This window comes from Dromiciops gliroides, chromosome 1 (assembly GCF_019393635.1).
Source record: "Dromiciops gliroides isolate mDroGli1 chromosome 1, mDroGli1.pri, whole genome shotgun sequence".
NCBI lineage: Eukaryota > Metazoa > Chordata > Mammalia > Microbiotheria > Microbiotheriidae > Dromiciops > Dromiciops gliroides.
Window position 1 is genome coordinate 294,623,219 of NC_057861.1, and position 16,434 is coordinate 294,639,652.

Here is a 16,434-nt window from a genome sequence, read left to right on the forward strand (position 1 = left end):
TTTGTGAGTTTCCTATGCTTCTACATCAGTCTTTTCAGATAAATCCCACTTATTCTCCTCATTGGAAATGATTCCCATTGTGTTCTCAGAATTTCATTCTTTTGTTTTGTTTTTTAGGGGGGGGGTGTTGTGGTTTTTTGGGGGTTTTTTGCGGGGCAATGGGGGTTAAGTGACTTGCCCAGGGTCACACAGCTAGTAAGTGTCAAGTGTCTGAGGCCAGATTTGAACTCAGGTACTCCTGAATCCAGGGCCGGTGCTTTATCCACTACACCACCTAGCCGCCACCTAGCCACCCCCTCAGAATTTCATTCTTGAGCATGTCCCATGTGTAACAGACTGGGTCTGATCCAGGCCTAACTTCTGGTAGTTTAGATCAGAAACTCAAATTAAATGAGACATTTGTGGTCCATCTAGTATGTAGCAAAATGTTTATTTAGTCATAGCAGGGGAAGGATTTTCAGAACAGGGAGAGGGGCGATCATTCAGAATAAACCATTGATTCAGTTAAACAGTGCGTCCCAGGGTTGTTCATGCTGTTGGACTATGATAAGAAACCTCAAGGTTAGGGGAACCAGTCTCTCATGGTTTAGCTGGTTGTACCCAAGTGAGCTATATCAACAGCATGAGCCTCAGACCTTTGAACTAATCAAATTTCAAAGACAATTGATATTATCCCATAATACTTGATCATCCTAGGCTGACTTCTGTAGCATTTTAGTCGTTGGAATCCTACCTATCTGTCCTCTGAATTCTTTAAAATCTGGTTATCCAAAAATCTAGAGTCCAAGTCAAACTATGCCTAATTTTCTTCTCTCCTTTCTATCACGAAACTCTAGGAAAGAGTTTCTAATATTGTCCATCCAGATAACAGTTCTTCTCTTTTGGGTGACCTCATTCCCAGAATAGAATTCAACCTAGTTATTTCTGCGTTTTGAAGAGGAAAATTATCATTAAGGCAAGTATAGAAGCTTCGCAGATGTCAGGAAAATTGAAGTCACTATGTCACAGCAGGCCTCTGTTCCAGACTTGAAATCTATTTCCCAGACTCCTCATCTTATTTTCTCCTTCTGTCCAGGTGGCCTCTACTCCATTCTGATGACAAAAATGACTTCTATTTATCCCGCCTTTGACCTTCACCCTAAATACTCTGTCATGGTTTCTTCCTCTGGTTCCTGAATCTCCTGACATTAAGTATACCATCTTAATATACAATAATGCTACCTCCAACTCCTTTTTAACTATCCCTTTTTCTTTTGGTAATAAATAACCATCCAAAGCCAGAGCACAGTCATATGACCAAGTCTCAGTGAATTTATGAAGTCAGATTTTGCCTCCTTGGTCCCTGCAGGTTTGTTGCCTAAATTTGTGACATTTTATGTAGAAATTTGAGGCTGTGAATTTAACCACTATCTCCTTTCTTAAATGTGTGTCACCTTTTAACTTCTGTGTGTCGTAACTTCAATCTTCTTCCTACTTTCTATGAAATCTAACTTGAGGGATATGTGTGTGTGGTGTGTGTGTTGTGGTGGTGTGTGTGTGTGTGATCTCATCCTTTTTAGTTTTAAAGTTTTTTGGATTAGATTTGTAATTCCTACCTTCTTCAAGATACCTTTGTGGAAAAAGAACTATGGATTTTGAATTAGATTGAACCATACTGCTTCTACTTTTTGGTGTTTTTTTTTCTTTATTGAGGTTTTTCCTTTGTGTTCTGATTCTTCTTTCACAACATGACTAAGGCAGAAATATGTTTGATGTGATTGTATCATATATAATCTATATCAGATTGCTTTCTGTCTGGAGGTATAAGGGAAGGGAAGAGAGAGAGAGGGAAAAAAAATATAGTGAATTAAAAATCTTATGGAAACAAATGTTGAAAACTTCTTTACTGGAAAATAATAAAATACTTTTATGACAAGATACCTTTCCCAGGCCTTTTCCATAGCTAGTACCTCTCCTCTGAGGATTACTTCCCATTTAAACTGAATAAGTATCTTGTTATGTACATTTTTGTTTGTATGTTTCTCTTCCATTAGAACATGGACTACTTGAGGGCAGGACTGTGTTTTTGCCCCTTTTTGTATCCCCACACTTAACTTAGTACCTGGTACTTTTGGGTATTTGGGTGTTTTTGGTTATATCTTGACTCTTCATAACCCTAGTTAGGAGTTTTTCTTGGCAAAGATACTGGAATTGGTTTGCCATTTACTTCTCTAGCTCATTATATAGATGAGAAAACTAAGGCAGAGTTAAGTGACTTGACCAGGGTCACACAGTAAGTATCTGAGGCTGGATTTGAACTCATGAAAATTAATCTTCCTGTTTCCAAGCCCAGTGCTCTATCTACTAGGCCACCTACCTACTCCATAAGATGGGTTTTGAACTCAGGTCTTCCTGACTCCAAATTCAACACTTTATCCACTATACCACCTACCTGCCTTCATTACCTAGTACATAGATAGTACTTAATAAAAGCTTTTTGACTTACTGACACTCAGCAAATATATTCTTATAAGCCTTTGTGCATTGTTCTCCGTTTCTCGCCAGGAATTCGTCATCTTGCATTTTTAGTCATGGTCCTGAAGTCCAAATCCTTTTCTTAGAAATCATCTTCTTAGCCAGCTGTTCATTGCTAAAGTGATTTTTTTTTCTCTTTTGTCTTCCTTGCTTTTAATGGACAACAGTGAAGAAAACCCAACTTGGATTCCCAAGGATTTTAGTTTTTTGCCTAAGACTTCATAATCACAGTTAGGTTCTTTCTAGCAGTATCATTATACCCATAAGGCACCAGGAGTGGATACTTTTGTTTTGATGTCTTAAGAAGTTTCCTGTTATGTTTGGATGTTTGCCCCATATTATTGTTAACAAGTTAACAAATTGCTGCCTCAATAACCCTGAGTAGGGAATCACCAACTACTACTATCACTACTCAGTCCTTCCTCTGACCCTTGCTGGATGCTCTTTTACATGAGCTTGGTGGGGCTCTATGAGCCCCTTCTTGGAAGGATAAGAAGACTTGCTCCTCAGAGCATCCAACTCCCTCCTCTTCAGGGAGAACTTCAAATCTATTGTTAAGCTCTTGTACTGTTTATTTTTCCTTCCTTTTCTTCTATGCCTAAGTCTTCCATTCTAGAGAATGTTTTGTTGTTGTTGTTCAGTTATATCTGACTCTTTGTGACCCCATGGATGATAACACACCAATACTGGCATGGGATTTTCCTGGCAAAGATACTGGAGTGGTTTTGCCATTTCTTTCTCCAGTGGATGAAGGCAAACAGAGGTTAAGTGACTTGTCCCAGGTCATATAGCTAGTAAGCATCTGAAGCTGCATTTGAACTCAGGTCTTCCTGACTCCAGGCCCAGTGATCTCCACTGAGCCAACTAACTGCCACCTCTCTATGACAAGGGCCAAGTCTTCTCTCTTTCATTCCAGATCCCAATTAAAAAGCTTCATTTCTATTTTCTTTAGCAACACTTTATTCTTCTAAAAAATTTGGAATTGAAAGAAGTGTTCTTCAAATTTCTTCATAGTCACCTTTAGAGGAATCAGGATAACACAGACAACAGTCATTGGGTTATAGTCAACATGTAAACATTACATACTTCACATAGCCCACATTGAGATTATAGGCCTTTAAAAAAAACCAAGAAACTACTCCTGGGTGTTTACACCTCAAACCTAAGCATTCATTAAAAATTTCAGTCATCTTTCTTCTCAGTAATATTTCAACCCCACTCAGCTTCCTTTCCTTAGTCTAAACAATTGGACAGCTACAAACCCTTCCCCTTTAGCCTTGTACCAATTTCCTATGTTTCACCAACATCTGCAATGGTTTGCTTTACTCCCTAATTATTCCATTTACTTTTTCCTACTTATCTTGCTTTGCCTTTCTCCTTTCCCCCCCTTCTTCTTCTGATTCTACTACCTAATCACTCTTAATTCTTCTTAATCCTTTTTAAATCTTTCCTGATTTTAGTACTGTTGCTTGGGTTGTAGAAGACCCTTAAAACATGTTTATTGACTGACTTACTGATGGATTGTCCTTGACCCTACTCTTGAATCTAAAAGTATCTAATGGGGCAGCTAGGTGGTGCAGTAGATAGAGCACTAGCTCTGGATTCAGGAGTACCTGAGTTCAAATCCAGCCTCAGACACTTGACACTTACTAGCTGTGTGACCCTGGGCAAGTCACTTAACCCCCATTGCCCCACAAAAACAAAAACAAAATAAAAGTATCTAATGGTAGCCACCTTGAAGGGGGGTGGGGCAGAAAAGGGGAGGGAGGAAAAAAAGGAAAAAAAAGACATTTACATGATGACTTCATTATATATTTAAAAGGAATAGTAAGTTGTACATAATAGATTTGCAGTTTATGTGCAATTATCTTTATTACACTATGTTATGGGAAATGCTTGTTTTATTCCATGAATTAAAAAAAAATTTTTTTTTAAAGAATCTGAAAACAGAATCTGGACTGGAATGTGGGCCTGGAGATTGTTCTCCTTCAAATTTTCATCAATTTCTTGTAAATTTCTCCTCCCCAGATTCAACCTCTGACCTACTTTACTAGCCCAAACCCCTTGAGGTCAGCCACATTTTTTTCTCTCCTTATTCAGCTCAAGTCTTTCTCCTACTATTTTCCCCACATGGGAAACTATGAAATGAGGGAAAACAATTTCCAAAATGTCAGGTTGAAAAATGATTTTCTCTATAAGCAGGAAACACAGAAGGGAATGAGATACATACACACACACACACACACACACACACACACACACATATATATTTTAAATCATGGACACTTGACAAAACATTTGATAATCTTTGAAATGGTTCTGGAGTTGGATTTCAAGACATCCCATCTCAGTTCAATTCCTCTACTATTTGACCAAACAACTCTGCTATTGAGTGACATCAGGGCATGCCACTTACCCTTTCTTTGTTTCATTTTCTTCTCTGTCAAAGGAGAAGATCAGAATAGATGACTTCACAGATCCCTTCTACTTCTCAAACCATGTTCCTAGGATGTCATAATTTTTCAGATTATCTCGTATTAATATTGAGAGGCAGTGTGGTAGAGCTTTAGACATAGAGTCAGAAAGATATGTGTTCAAATCCCATCTGCAACACTTACTACCTGTTACCCTAGGTAACTTGCTGAGCTCTCTGAACTTCCTTTTTCTCATCTTTTTGTTTGTTTGTTTATTTTGTGGGACAATGAGGGTTAAGGGACTTGCCCAGAGTCACACAGCTAGTAAGTGTCAAGTGTCTGAGGCCAGATTTGAACTCAGGTCCTCCTGAATCCTCCATTTCTTATCTGTAAAATGGTAATAATAAGATTTGTAGTGGTGTGTAGTCACAGGATTACTCTAAAGCTCAAATGAGATTTCGTGCAAACTAAAAAGCACTAAGTAAATATCAGCTGTTATTAATATATTCTCAAAAAAAAAATTCTCCCCCATCCTCTCTAACCCTCTTTTCCCTTCAAGAGTAATTGCATTTCTTCCTAGGTACTAAAGATTTCTCTAGCTGTTATAGCATATCCATTCTGGAAAATCTTCCTATACCAATCAGGAAGCAGGACATTGAAAACAAATCACTGCAAAGATTACTGCTTAATGTTAAAATACAGCATCTGGGGTTTGGACATCCTTTCATACTGTAGTAGAATGAAAGACCATCATAGACTTACATGAACTGATGCAAAGTAAAATAAGTAGAGCCAGGAGAACTTTGTACACAATAACGGCATTATTGAAATAACATAGCTGTTCTCAGCAATACAATGATCTAAGACAATTCTGAAGGACTCGTGAAGAAAGGTACGGTCCCTCTCCAGAGAAAGAACTGGTAGAGCCTGAATGCAGATTGAAGGTACTTTTTCTTTACTTCCTTTATTTTTCTTGTGGTTTTCTTTTTTTGGGGGGGGGGGGAGAGTTAGTATTTCTTTCACAGCTTGAGTTACATGGAAATGTGTTCTGCATGACTACATGTGTATAACTTGTCAAATTACCTGCCTTTTCAATGGAGTAGGGAGGGAGGGAGAGAATTTGGAACTGAAAATTTTTTAAAAAGCATGTTAAAATTGTTTTTACATGTAATTGGAAACAATAAAATAAAATATTAAATTAAAAAACAAATCAGACCTTTACAATTGTCTTGATCTCCACTGGCCAGACAAAAAGACTACCCACTTATTAATTAGTTCTGTCATTGAAGACCTAGACTATGTTCCTGTTATTATTTGCATTCAAGGAATAAGGTGTTTCAGTGACTAAGTAAAAAGCAGAAGAGATTAATAAGTAGATAATGGAAAGTGACATCATGCTTCAAAAAACTTACATATTATAATGCTGGAAAAACAAACTTTTGGTGAATAATAACAGTTGACATTTCTATGACACTTTAACATTTGCAAAGCCCTTTACATACATTATCTCATTTGAGCCTCAAAACCCCTCCAATGAGACAGGTGCTATTCTAATCATTCTCATATTCCGGATGAGGAAGTCTACACTCAAACAGGTGAAGAAACTTTCCTATATTCTCACAGGTTGTAATGTGACAAAAGTTGAATTTGAACCATCTCCTCTAACTACCAATCCAGTTATTTTGGGGAGGATAGCACCAGAGAAAGGGCTCGTGCATAAGGTGGTGGTCAGTTGAGGTCTTGAAGGCAGAAAAAGAGAGAGGTAAGGAAAGTATGAATTTGAGAAGATTTAGAGTAAACAGACCCTTCCCCTCAACCCTACTTCTGGCTAGAGCAGGCCCATGGATGACTGAGGTCTGCATCTTTGCCTCCTCTGAGAAAACATGTGGCTCAATTCTGAAAGGATTTGATGCATTGGTGCGATGCTGCAAGCCCTAAGTGGTCTAGGGGGATGTCCTTTAGGGAGAGCAGACCAGAGAGGCCTTCTTGCACTAGGCATGAGGAATGGCCAGTGAAGAGAAAGCAATTGAGAGTCTTGAGCAAGAAGACCCCCTTGGATGGACCATACAGTATAGCAATAGTATCAAACTCAAATAGAAACAGAGACCATTACTCTTCAAATAAATAAATCCCTGTGGGCTCTGTTATTGATTTCATTTTGAAATGTAATGGTATTTATATTGTATTGTATTTTCATTATTTTGTGAAGTATTTCCCAAATACATTTTAATCTGGTTCAAGCCCCCTCAGTTGTTCTCTTAGGCAGCCTGAGAACAGTGTATTAAACATCTCTCAGTACAGGAAGAGGTAACAGGTATCATAAATCTGGAAAGGTAGTTTGGGACAAAGTTGGTGAGGGCTTTAAATGATCAAAAAAAGGAACTTGTGTTTTATCTTAAAAACACTAGAGAACAACTGGAGCTTATTGTATTGAGAAGGGCCATGTAGAAACCTACTTTTAAGGAAAATCACTTTGGTGGCTGTGTGGAGGTTGAACTAGAGTAGGGAGAGACTGAAGAGAGATATCTAGTACCTGTCTGTTTCATTCTCTTTTTATTCAGTGACATCCATTGTTACATTTTAATTCTTTTGAAATCATGTGAATTCCAAACTTCATAAAGTCTCTATTGAATTACAATTTCCTTTAATGAAACAGAGAAACGAGATTGGAGTTAAAAATGAACTCCTCCAAAGTGTATTCTTGATAGTTTCTATAGAAACAGCATACATAGTGTTTATGACCTTTCTTTTACCAAGAAGAGTGTCAGTTATATATTCAATCCAGTTTTCCCTCTAAGGAAGAGGAATAGTAAAATATTTAATCTGTCAAAGGTTTCCTGTAGTATCCTTCTTAGAGAATAATGGAGAGATTCATTCACTTCTCAATTCAATAAGCATTTATTAAATGCCTAATATTTTGCAAAGCACTACAGAAGGTGCTTTGGATACAGAGACAAAGAAAAAAACAACAGTAAAAGTGTCTGCTCTCAGGAAGTTTGCATACTACTGGGATTATAACAGTATGTATATAGATAAGTTAATACAAAATATATGCATGTAATATATATATATATATATATATATATATACACACATACACACATGTAAGGGAGGTCTGATCCATGTACTCCATTCAACTTGATAAAAGGCATTATGCATGCAGCCTAACTTCTGAGAGAATCCTGAGGAATGGAGTAAGCATGGACATTCTGTGTTTGGCCTACCACGTGATTGGGAGGAGCTTTTAGCCATTGACTACATAGGCCAGAACTGTCAGAAACCTTGAAAGTGTCTAACCCAGCACTGACCTTTTACAGCATTCTTGTCTGAGAATGAGGTGTGACTCCTTCAATCATAGCCCATAAGAACATGTGGTAAAGGAGACGGCCTGAAGATACTACCTTCTTCCATTCTCCCCTCCTTGTCGCCATGTGACCCTGAGAAATGGTCCCAGGTCTTTGACAGCTTAGGTTGTGCTTTTTCCATTCTATTGGAAGGGAGAGAGGATCTTCAATCTGGTCTGGAGAATACAACACAGGGATCCTAGAGTACATGACACCAGGGGCAGCTGTTGCAACCATACAACAGCAACGTTCTGAGGAAAAAGGGGTCTGGAACCCAGCCCAAGCAGTTGACAGTGCTGCTGGCTTTGGACATGAACTGGTGAGACAATGTTATGGAGGAACTGAGGCAAATTGTGAGCTTTATTCCCTCCCCCCCAAACTGTTGGTAGGAGGGTTTGTGCCACCAATATTGGGGTAAATATTTGTGTGTTTGTTTTTACCTGAACATTTGAAGCAAATGTCCCTCTGTAAAAGCTTAGCTGATGTTAAATGTTTTAATCGAACATAGGTGCTACTCATTGACTGTTAAAAAAGACTGGTAAAAATGGGTAGGAACATGACCATTGGAGGTTCAAGATGATGTCAAAGAAAAGAGGAACTCCAAACCACTCAGGTGTCTGAGGAACCTGGTTTAAGGGGTAGGGACTAGGCAGGGCTTGGAAGATAACAGGCCTGGCCCCCATTGGGACAGAGCAAGAATGTTACTTAGCAGGGGCCAGCTAGGTGGTGTAGTGGATAAAGGCACAGGCCCTGTATTCAGAAGAACCTGAGTTTAAATCAACCTAACTCGACACTTGACACTTACTAGCTGTGGGACCCCTGGCAAGTCACTTAACCCTCATTGCCCCGCAAAAAACTAACAAGAATGTTACATACAAAATAGATATAAGTAATATTTTGGTAAGGGGAAATATCAAAGGGGGAGAAAACAGGACTGAACCCCTGGGACAACTCCAATATGTTTGAATTTTGTAAAGAGACCTACTTGAAAAGCTGGATCTATGAATAGGTAGACTAGGCCATGTCTTCTGTGGAGAACATTGTCAAGTACAACCTCTCAAAACAAATCTTCATTGTATGTTCAAAATTCCTAAGAGTAAAACTCTTTGGGTTAATAGAGATCTTAAGGACAAAAGACCCTCAAGAGTTCATTCAGTCCAACCTTTCATGTGTCAGGGCCATTGTAAAGGAATGGGAATCACCTCTATAAGATATCTGACAGATTGTTAGGGTCATGGATTTAAAGTTAGAAGGTAATTTAGAGATCATATAGCTCAGATGAGGAAATGGAGTTCCAGAGAAGGTTAAAGGATTTGCCCAATGTCATTCAGGCAATAAGTGGCAGATGTAAAGATTCAAGCCCACATTCTCTGACTTAATTCAATATTCTTTGCATTGTTCAACATTGCTTTGCTTATATACTCCCAGTCACAGAGAACTCACTACTTTCTCAAGGTGGCTTATTGCATTTTTGAGTAACTGTAAATTGTCTTTTCTTTGTGTTGTTATGAACATAACATGAATGTGTCATATTAAAGAACAGAAAAAGAAGATGCATATAGAACTATGAATGTTTATTACATATGGTTTTCCTAATGATATTAAAAGGACAAAACAATCAAATCAATAAAATGGAAAGTGAAGAAAGGGAAATTAAAAAAAAAAGAAATAGAGTTATCAGAACCTACTCTATACAGTCATATGCTAACAAAACAGAATACAAGTTAAATAGAGGAATATCTTCAAAAATATAAAATGTCCAAACTAACAGAAGACTAAATAGAGATCTTAAGTGCTCAAACCCAGAATAGGAAATAGAACTATCTATGAAAGAATTGCCAGAGAAAAATACTCCTGGTCTTGCTGTATTCATGGAAGAATTCTAACAAATTTTAAACAATTAGTACCAATATTCCCCAATTTGTCCTCTAAAATTGAGAAGGAAAGCACCTTCCATATTCCTTTTGAGACAAATATAATCCTAATGCCTAGGCCAGGAAAGGACATAGAAGGAGAGCAATAGACCCATGTCATTAATGTGTTATCGATTCAAAAATTTTAAAATAAATAGTCAAATAGACTACAATGACTCATCCAAGAAATCATTCATTGTGACCAAGTTGGATTTATTCCAGGCATTCGAGGATGGCTAAACATCAGGGAACTGGTCAACTTAATTAATTATATAAAAAACAAAACCCACCAAAATTTTAAGGAAAAAAAGGCATTCCCAAATAGGACCATCTGCTGGCTCTCTTTCAATTTAGACTTGTTGCCGAATATCATCTATAATAGTGGCAAGCACTTTGGCAAGCATGTCCCTTTGTTTACAATTTGCTTACCATTTGTAAGAGGGTCCTCAAACAAAGTTTAATCTATTGTTGTCTCTTTCAAAGATTCTTGTACAATTTTAATGTGTAGAAGAGATACCTGGTTGGAAGAAAGGTTTGTGTGTGTGTGTTGGGTGGGGGGGTTGGCAAAATGTTTATTCATTTTAAACTTAAATACAAAATGGAGAAAAGGAAAAAAACATTTCCATGTATACCAGCAGAACAAATGAGAGAATTCAATAAAAAATAATAAATTCCAGTTCAAGAAAACCTATATAATGAATACAACACATTGTTTTCAAAGCTACCCAGCTTTTTGTTGTTGTTGTTGTTGTTTGTTTTTTGCTCCCTTCTAGGTCTTCTTTTATTTTCTGTTGTACACTTTTATTTTATTTTTTTCTCCCTCCCTCCCTTCCCCCCTCCCCTGCCCTAAAGAAGGCTACAATTAAACATGGACACACACACATGCATACAGTGTATATGAGTATATATATATATATATATATATATACATACACATACATATACATGTGTGTATATACACACTCATACACATATGTGTAAGACTGTACTATGCATGTTTTAACTTGTCATCTCTTTCTCTGGAGGTGGATAGCATCTTCCTTCATAGGTTCAAGTCTGCCATGTTTTTCTAAATCAACCAGCTCATGATTTCCTGTACCACAACAGTATTCCAACACAATCACATTCTATATGAGAGAGTATCTATAAAAGGTTCCCCCCCCCCAATTTTCTGCACCCTTTCTAGTCTTAACTACATTGGTTTTATTTATATAAGAAAATTTTAATTTAGAATAATCAAAATTATCCATTTTACATTTCAACAATGCTACTGTCTTTTGGGGGGGGGGGAATAAGGGTTTAAATGACTTGTGCAGGGTCACACAGCTAGTAAGTGTCAAGTGTCTGAGAAGGGATTTGAACTCAGGTCCTCCTGAATCCAGGGCCGTGTTTTATCCACTGTGCCACCTAGCTGTTCTGCTCTTGTCTTATAATATAGTTTAAGGTCTGATACTACTGAATCTCCTTCCCACCACATCTTTGTTCCCTAGTTTCTTTGAAATTCTTAATCTTGTATTCTTTCAAACGAACTTTGTTATTATTTTTCTAACTCAGTAAAATTAAATTTTTAGTAATTTAGTTGGGATGGCATTGAATAAATAGGTTAGGTAAAATTGTCATTTTTTATTATATTGATTTTGCCTACTCATAAACAATAAATATTATTCCAATTATTTAAATCTGCCTTTATTTGTATAAAAAGTGTTGATATTCATGTAGTTTCTATGATTGCTTGACAGGTGTACTTTCAGGTATTTTATTACTGTCTAGTTCTTTTAAATGTTCTGAAATAATATTGAATAATGGTGACAGTGTAATTTCCTTATTTTTCTGCTTCAATCAACCCCATCCCAGTTTTAACTTTGTCTGAGATCGTGACTACGGTCCCTGCCCTTTCCACACAATAGATTCTACTCCAGCCCTTTATTTAATCTCTTTGTTTATCTCTCATTTTTATTGTGTTTCCTGAAAGCAACATATTGTTGAATTCAGATTTTTAAATGTTATCCTTTTCCCATTTTATGGGTAAATTTATCCATTTGCATTCTAAGCTATAATTACTTGTGTATTTCCCTCCTTGCTATTTGTTTTCTTACTATCCTTCTCACTTTATATACCCTCACTCCTCTAATTTACTTCTACCTAGTACCTTGCTCTCCTATTCTTTAACCTACTCACTCCTCTGAGTCTCTCCCTTATCCTCTCCCCCACATTATCTCAACATCTTATTTCTTTCTAATTTTTGAAGACTTTGATTCTCATATATATATAAAATTTCCCTCTTTAACCCACTTCTGATGAAAGTAAGGTTCTAGCACTACTAGCCTTTCACTCTGACTTGCTCCTTCTGTACCAATTCTTCCTTTCATGCCTCATTTGTATGAGATAATTACTCCTTTTTATTTTTCCCTACACAGTTTTATTTTTTTTGGAATCACCCCATCATACACTGCTCAGCCCAAGGCCTTTCTTTCAAAATATCCAAATAATGATGACAGTCACAAGAATACTGATAAACATTTTCACATATGAGAAGTAAACAACAATACCACTACTAGGCCTGTATCCCAAAGAGATCATAAAGAAGGAAAAAGTCCTTTTAAAGTTCTTCCAAAAATTCTTTTTGAGCTTGAGACTATTTGACCTTAGTGACTTTTTTTTAAGCTCCATTATATTCCTCTGACTATGAACCCAGATCTTCTCTGTCCCATTGTAGCTATCTGTAGTTGGGTTCTTTCTCCTTTGCATATTCATTTTATTTTGTTTTTAGTAGCTATTATTATAATCAAGTTCTAGTCCTGAGGTGTGGGAAATGATGCCCCAAGCCTCAGGTCCTTCTTACTGTTATTTTCGGGGTTTATCCTGGGGCCCAACCTTTGACACTCTTCTTCACCCTGAAGCCACCATAGTGAGGGCCTCCAGCCATGATGTTCCACAAATGCTCTTGCTTTCTGTGGTCCCTCCAATACTGCAAATTACAGCTGTCCTCTCTGCTTGGACCTAAAGACAGATTCTGCTCTCCTGCAAGTGCCCACAGTCAGCAGGGTGCCTGCCCCTCTGCTACCACACTCACCAGGCATGTGCTAGCTTCTTCCCAAAGCCACAACAGCAGCCCCAGAACAGGGCCAGGTCAGCACAGATATGCTCAGCATCCCTTCATAGTGGAAGGTCCTCTTCTCCTACTCAGACATTTGGAGAGGTAAAAGTTCCTGAGACCAATGCTGCCTCCCAACCCAGTTGCCCCTAGGGTTTTGTTGTTTGTTGATTCTGCAGAGTCCACCTGGAGGTGTTTGCTCTTCACTCAGGCCAAACCTTTGCCCCTGGAGGTCAAATCTTTTCTGGGTCTTTTCAAGTTGTTTTAGGATGACAACTGCTTTACCCCACAACTCCGGTTTATTTCTGCTGTTCTACATTCTCTCTGGGGTAATGTCCTATCTTTTTTGGGGGAGAAAATTTGGAGAGCCAAAAGTTTTCTGACCTACTCTGCCATCTTCCCAGAATCCTCCTAGGAAGAAAGCTTTTAATGAACCATATTGCTCTTCCAAACAAAACACTTTTTTATAGGCTACAAATAATAAATATAGTAGGATTTTATATTCTCTTCCCCTTTAAATCAATTATGACTATAAATATATGGTCAGCTATAGAATATCTCTTCTCAAAGTCTGGATGTTTCCTTTCCATTTAAAAAAATCAAAGACAGCTTTGGAACATGTGTAGATAATTTTCATGAAGATGTTGTAACAATAAGAAAGTAAGTGTAATGATATTTTACTATTCCTTAAAAAAAAAAAAACTAACAATGGTGTCTATGAATTTTTCCAAGTGTTTACTGTTTTTTTATCTCAGATATCTTGAAAATCAATCCCCAGTCAACAACTTAAAAATTGTCTTGCCTCTTGCAAGCACTCTTTCTGTATATACTTAGATTAGTTCAGCTACTCTTCCCATTTATATTTTCTTTAATGACATTTTTACTTCATCATGCAGCACACTAGAAACAGACATTGAAGTCTAAATGTGGTGGCTACACAGTAATTGCTTGTGTGTGTGTGTGAGTTTTGTAAATAGTATTTTTTTCCAATTACATGTACAGATAGTTTTACAACATTCACTTTTTATAAGATTTTGAGTCCCAAATTTTTCTCCCTACCTCCTTCCTTTCCCTCCTCCCCTAAGGACAGCAAGCAATTTGATCTAGGTTATACATGTACAATCATGTTAAACATATTTCCACATTAGTCCATGTTACGAAAGAAGAAACAGAACAAATGGGAAAACCCAGGAAAAAAACAAACAAAAAAACAACAACAAAAGTGATAATAGTATGCTTAGATCTGCATTCAGACTGTAGAGTTCTTCTTAGATGTAGAGAACATTTTCCATCTTGAGTCTTGGAATTGTCTTGGATCATTGTATTGCTGAGAAGAACTAAATCCATAATACTTGATCATCGCACAATGTTCTGTTACTCTGTACAACGTTATCCTGGTTCTGCACACTTTACTCAGCATCAGTTCATGTAAGTCTTTCCAGTTTTTTTCTGAAATATGCCTGCTCATAATTTCTTATAGCACAGTAGTATTCCATTACATTCATATATCATTACTTGTTTAGCCATTCCCCAACTGATGGGCACTCCCTCAATTTCCAATTCTTTGCCACCACAAAAAAAAAAAAGCTGCTATAATAGTTTTTGTATATGTAGGTCTTTCCCCCTTTTTATGATCTCTTTTGGGATACAGACCTAGTTTCACTGTCATTGTTAAAGGGACTAATTTGCTACAATCATCTTTATAAACCCTTTCTATTTTTGTCTTGTTTGTTATCCTTTCATCTTTAAATGCTCTTGGGATGATCCATATTAATTCGTTTTCTCCATACTTCCTATAATCTCCCCTCACACACACACTTTTTACTGTTTTACAAAAAGATATTGCTCATAATCTTCCACCAATCTCTTCCAGGGGATTCCATTTATAATTAAAATTGCTGTTGCCTGTTGCTGGTTAAGAGAGCTTCTACATTCTTTTTATCTCATTGTGGCAACTAATTTGTATTAGTTATATGTTTTTAGGAAATGGTAATAGAGTCAATGCCTAGTCCTTTGTCTGTTTCCCATTTTTTTAATTCAGTAATTTTTAAAATAGTTTTAGCTTCAACTATTTTAAAATGTCCTTGCACATATTATTCTCATGTTTATTCTTTCTTATATTTGTTATTGATTTTGATATTTTCTCTAACAAGCCAGTGTTATGTACATGGACAACTAAATGACCTCCATATTGATAACCCCAATAATTTTCTATCTCAAGATATAATCAATTTTATATTTTAAAAAAGATTATTTTGTGCTCTCCATGTCTAGACGTTCCCAACTCACTTATTAAAGTATTTATGTTACGAAGGGAAGAAGCTTCTGCAAAATATACAAGCCTTTGGCCTCTCTCATTTCTTTCTCTTACTCTTGAGGTACATTTTCCAAAATGTTTTTTGCTTTCTTCTGACATGCTCACTTTTCCAATGAAGCTACTGGTTTTTACAATAAATGTTAATTTCATTTGGTTCATCTTAACAAGTTCATCATAGAATTCTTTTTTTTTTTTTTAGTGAAGCAATTGGGGTTAAGTGACTTGTCCAGGGTCACACAGCTAGTAAGTGTTAAGTGTCTGAAGCCGGATTTGAACTCAGGTACTCCTGACTCCAGGGCCAGTGCTCTATCCACTGTGCCACCTAGCTGCCCCTCATCATAGAATTCTTGAACCCCTTCATCAAATGTAACAAATATTAGTAAATAAGCTACAATTTATCTTTTTGGTAGTCATTTAACAAATGCTCACTGTAAATACTACAATTTAAGATGACCAAGCATCCCATGAAACTATTTCTTTTTAACTTTGGACCAATGATAGGATCAATTCTGCCAACTCCTATATTTGCTTCTCTAAGAAGGACCTAAGAGCATTGCCTTTTTTGGTCTTCTGGTTTCATTTAAGATGAAATTTCAATTTCTTCAAAAATATGTCTTCTTATTGGTCACTGGACAAATATTTCACAGTTAAATACCAACAGCTAAGTTAATGTTGATAAGTATCTTAAATCAGGTGTCTACAAACTATGGCCTACTGACCAAATCTGGCCTGCAGCCTGCCATTATGTGAACTACAAGCAAAGAATGGTTTTTAGATTTTTAAGTGGTTGGGGAAAAAAGATCAAAAGAATAATGTTTCAGGATGGGAAAGTTATATG